Here is a 5,685-nt window from a genome sequence, read left to right as displayed (position 1 = left end):
CTGGCAAAAGGAACAAGAAGAGGCCTTCCAAAACTCTAAAGGCTCTTCTAACTCAGCCTCCAATTCTAGCCTACCCAGACTACACTCAACCATTCTAGCTATACACGGATGCCAGCTATCAGGGCCTTGGAGCTGTCCTCTCCCAAGTCCAGGACAACAACGAAAGGGTCATTGCCTATGCCTTAGAAGCCTTAGAGTAAGCGAGAAGAATGACCAGAACTACAGCTCCTTCAAGCTAGAACTCCTGGCCCTAGCCTGGGCTGTCACCGAGAAATTTAAAGATTACCTGGCAGCCACCAGCTTCACTGTCTACATGGATAACAATCCCCTGGCGCACCTTAACACCGCCAAACTGGGTGCTCTGAAACAGAGGTGGGCCTCACGCCTGGAAAACGTCAACTTCACCATCAAGTACTGCAGTGGCGAAGCCAACGCTGATGCGCTATCCCGCTTACAAGCTGGCGAGGAGCCATCTTCTGAAGACCAGTGGGAACATGTGGAAATGCCACCTTTTTATGATCGCCAGGAAGCAGTAACTTCGGCCCAGCAGAAGCAAGATGATCCTAAAGCTGACCCCCAGCATGACTTACCCAAGTGGAAGCTGCTACAGGCCCGAGAGCCGTGTTCTGGGAGAACTCCAAGACTACCTGCTTACAGGCAAGATACCTGTCCGGCTCCGTAAGGCTCACCCAGACATTGAGCTACAGAGACTCTGGAGGCAGAGAAAACGTCTCTTCCTGCAGAGAGGCCTACTCCTCAGGAACTCTTTGGATCCCGTAACAGGAGGAAGATCCTTATCACCAGGCAAGATGCCAAAATGATCTTGGATGCTTATCATGATCATTCCGGCCACTTCGGAATACACAAGACAGAAGCTACAATCAGTAGGAGATTGGAGGAGAGTCGCATTAAAAACAGACATCAGAAGATGGTGTCAAAATTGTCCTGATTGTAATCTGGCTAAGCGAGTGACAACAGATATCAAAGCCCCTCTACATCCCATCAGTACCTCCAGACCAGGAGAGATTGTGACCATAGACCATGTGAAACTAGCTCCTACCAGATCTGACTACTGTTATGCCCTGACCATGATTGATCACTACAGCAAGTGGGCAGTAGTTGTTCCAGTCACAGACCTGACAGCAAAGACCATGGCTACTGTACTGTATTCTTAATATGTCAAACACTATGAGTGTCCTGAGGTCATCCTCTCAGACCAAGGCCCGGCCTTTGAGTCCCAACTCTTCCAGGAACTGTGCCACTATCATGAGTGTAATAAACTCAGGACCACCACATATCACCCTCAGGGGAATGGATTATATGAGCGCATGAATCGAGTGGTCATCAACATGCTGAGAACGGCGGCTGTCTCTTAAGCCAGGTGAATGGCCTGACCTTCTGGGAGAACTTGTGGAGATCTATAATAATAGCATTCATTGTTCCACCGGCTACACGCCCTTCTATCTGATGCTCGGGCAACAGGGCCAATTACCTAAGGACAGAGCCTTATGGCCCTATTCCACGGAACGATTATCGTTCGTTTTCGGACGATATCGACCGCTACGGACGATAATCGTTCCGTGGAATAGAGTGCAGCAATCAGCCGACATCGTTCATGTCGGCTGATCGTTGCAGTCGCTTTTTTTTCAACATGTTGAAAAAAAAGCGACTGATATAGCAGCGATCTGCTGCCGTCGCTCCGTTGAATAGGAGCATCGGCAGCAGACGCTGCTGTATCCTATGGGCTGCCCGGACGATCAGCGATCCTCCGAGCAGCCCCCCCTCAGCTCCCCGCCGCCCCTCCCGCACTCACCCGCTCGCTGCAGCCGCGTTGAATAGCGGCGGCAGCGAGCGGCGAACGTGGAGCAAACGAGCGCTAATAGCGCTCGTTTGCTCCTCTAAAACGACCCGTGGAATAGGGCCATTAGGGCACTATTCCACCGGACAATTATCGTTCAGATTATCGTTAAATCGTTCGAATCTAAACGATAATAGTTCGGTTGAAATGCAGTTAACGATTAACGACCGAACGAGAAATCGTTGATCGCTTTATAAGACCTGGACCTATTTTTATAGTTGCTCGTTCGCAAAACGTTCGCAAATCGTTCGCATTGAATAAGACATTGTTCGGTCGTTCGCAATAGATACGAACGCAATAGCGAATAAATAGCGAAGAAAAACGATCGCAATTACGATCGTAAGTAACGATTATCGTTCCATGGAAATGAGTGAACGTTTTCAGGTCTTTCGCAATAGCGGTCGTTTGAGATCGTTAATCGTTAACGATTATGCGAACGATAATCGTCCGGTGGAATAGGGCCCTTAGGCATCCAGGTCACGGACTCTCCTGATCTACTGGCACAAACCAACTAGGTACAAGAACATCAGTGGAGAATCCAAGAAGCTCAGGAGGAAGATTATAACCGACGTGCTAACGCCCAACCTCAAAATTGGTGACAAAGTCTGGTTAAAGGATGAACATTGCTCCGGAAAACTTGATCCACTCTGGGAAAAAAAAAAACTCTACACAGTTCTTACAATCCCCCATGAGGCAGTTGGCGTGTACCAGTTTCAAAAGATGGAAAAATCACCTGAGAATGTCCACCGCAACAGAATGAAGCTCTGTAGTGACAGGGATCTACCAGGGAAGACTGTGGCTGTTGAAACTGTAAAAGAACCCCTTGTTCCAGCTTACCTGCCCTCAATAGGAGAGGTGCTCCTGAATACTGAACCCCTTTACTTGCCTTGCAGCCTAACTACAAGCCAAGTTCTGGCAGAATTTCCCTTTTCTCAGCCAAGAAGCCCAGATCACTTCTTTCTATAATCCGGCAGACGGCCATCCAATTGACTCTGGCAGCTCTCCAGAAGAATCCATCCAGCTAAGGTCTAGCAGATCTACCAGGGGTCAACCTCCAGCTCGTTTTCACAACCTGGTTTTTGTTCAGTTTCACCCCTTAATTTAAGCCCCTTGATTTATTTCTTCCTTTATAGTAGATAATTAGTGTAGTTAACCGTTAGTTTAGTTAGTTAGGGATTCGAAACAAGCTATGGACTAAAATGGACTTACGCCTCCTGTACATATGTTGCTCTTGATGACAAGTTATTTGCACTATGGACAATTGCATTATTGCCTATTGTTGTTATTGTTGGTGTGAAAAGTTATCCTAGTTATAATGTATTCTTATAACCACGCTGTGCCTTAACAAACGTCCAGTCTTTTTCTCAAGGTGTTACACCATGGATGGCTTTTCTAAAGTGGGGGGAGTATGTAGTGTCCCACTAGGGGTGTTACTGTTAAATACACCCTTCGCAAAAGTCTGTACTTATTGTGGTCTTATTATGATGATTTCATGCTCTTATTGTCGTGGGGGGGGGGGGGGGGTCTCCGATCCTTCTGCCCTCTCCAAGAGCTGCGGCACACTTCTCCTCTGGGCTATTGTTGCGCGCCTTCTCTCCTGTTCTCAGGTCTCCAGCGTATCTCCTTTCGGTCTGGTTAGAAGCTTCCGGGCCGCAGTACACCGCTCCTCTGGGCTATCGTCGCGCGCCTCTTCTCCTGTCCGGTCTCAAGCGTATCTCCTTCCGGTCTGGTTAGAGGCTTCCGGGCCGCAGTACACCGCTCCTCTGGGCAATAGTTGCGCGCCTCTTCTCTCGATCTCCCGTCCGGTCTCCAGCGTATCTCCTTCCGGTCTGGTTACAGGCTTACGGGCCGCAGTACACCTCTCCTCTGGGCTATCGTCATGCGCCTCTTTTCCTGTCTGGTCTCCAGCGTATCTCCTTCCGGTCTGGTTACAGGCTTACGGGCCGCAGTACACCTCTCCTCTGGGCTATCGTCATGCGCCTCTTTTCCTGTCTGGTCTCCAGCGTATCTCCTTCCGGTCTGGTTAGAGGCTTCCGGGCCGCAGTACACCGCTCCTCTGGGCTATCGTCGCGCGCCTCTTCTCCTGTCCGGTCTGAAGCGCATCTCCTTCCGGTCTGGTTAGAGGCTTCCGGGCCGCAGTACACCACTCCTCTGGGCTATCATCGCGCCTCTTCTCCTGTCCGGTCTCAAGCGTATCTCCTTCCGGTCTGGTTAGAGGCTTCCGGGACGCAGTACACCGATCCTCTGGGCTATCGTCGCGCCCCTCCTCTCTCGTTCTTTTGTCTGGGCTCCAGCGTATCTCCTTCCGGTCTGGTTACAGGCTTCCGGGTTGCGGCTTCCCGGGCTCGCTGGAGTCTTTGGTGTAATTTCTGCGTCTGCCTGGACTGTTGGATGGGAGCCAGAGGAGGGGGACAGCAGAGGGTGCTGTACTGTAGCAGCTGTGGCTGAAGATTGAAGCGAGTTCCTCCTCTGCTGAATACTTAGCATGCAGGCTATGGAGCGAGTAGAGGACGGCGCTGGAGGCACAGCTGAGGGCGTATCAGGACGGTGGTGCGGAGATCTAAGGTAGGAGCCTTACAGGTGCGTCTGCTGACTCTAGCATGGCCAGGCCACACCCCCTCTATAGGGGCAGCAGTAGCTGTTAATACGGCCCTGGGCCTACCCAGTGCAGAGCAGGAACACAGGATGTGGGGGTGAGACCTACTCATTGCAGAGCAGGAACACAGAAACTGGGGGCGGGGCCTATCCAGTGCAGAGCAGGAACACAGGAAGTGGGGGCGGGGCCTATCCAGTGCAGAGCAAGAACAGCCGGATCTCCCTCCCGTGGCAGGGCACTTAGGTTGTCGCTGTGTTGGGCTTTCATCAGCCAGCAGGGTTTTCTTTATCTGCTCTCCCTGAGATCACCACCATGGTGGTCTCCTGAGCATTGCCCCCACCCTGCCAGAATCCTGCTCCACACTGACGAGAGGCAGCACGGCCTCTTTCACATATTTACAGTACATTAGAGGGGACAGCGGTACAGTACATTAGAGGGGACAGCGGTACAGTACATTAGAGGGGACAGTGGTACAGTACATTAGAGGGGACAGTGGTACAGTACATTAGAGGGGACAGTGGTACAGTACATTAGAGGGGACAGTGGTACAGTACATTAGAGGGGACAGTGGTACAGTACATTAGAGAGGACAGTGGTACAGAACATTAGAGAGGACAGTGGTACAGTACATTAGAGGGGACAGTGGTACAGTACATTAGAGGGGACAGTGGTACAGTACATTAGAGGGGACAGTGGTACAGTACATTAGAGGGGACAGTGGTACAGTACATTAGAGGGGACAGTGGTACAGTACATTAGAGGGGACAGTGGTACAGTACATTAGAGAGGACAGTGGTACAGAACATTAGAGGGGACAGTGGTACAGTACATTAGAGGGGACAGTGGTACAGTACATTAGAGGGGACAGTGGTACAGTACATTAGAGGGGACAGTGGTACAGTACATGAGAGGACAGTGGTACAGTATATTAGAGAGGACAGTGGTACAGTACATTAGAGGGGACAGTGGTACAGTACATTAGAGGACAGTGGTACAGTATATTAGAGGACAGTGGTACAGTACATAAGAGAGGACAGTGGTACAGTACATTAGAGGGGACAGTGGTACATTAAATTACATTGAGGTTCTGCAGACTGTTCCCAGGGGGCCATGCTCCTCACTTTTCACTTTAATGAGCACTTTAGGCAGTGAACTGCAGTGTCTTTATGTGTTATAGGAACATGTCCGGAGTTTGGATAGCGGGGATGATAGTGAATACACAACGCAGGTG

Source organism: Dendropsophus ebraccatus, chromosome 9 (genome assembly GCF_027789765.1).
Source record: "Dendropsophus ebraccatus isolate aDenEbr1 chromosome 9, aDenEbr1.pat, whole genome shotgun sequence".
NCBI lineage: Eukaryota > Metazoa > Chordata > Amphibia > Anura > Hylidae > Dendropsophus > Dendropsophus ebraccatus.
The sequence above is the reverse complement of the archived record's forward strand: the minus strand, read 5'-3'. Positions refer to the sequence as shown.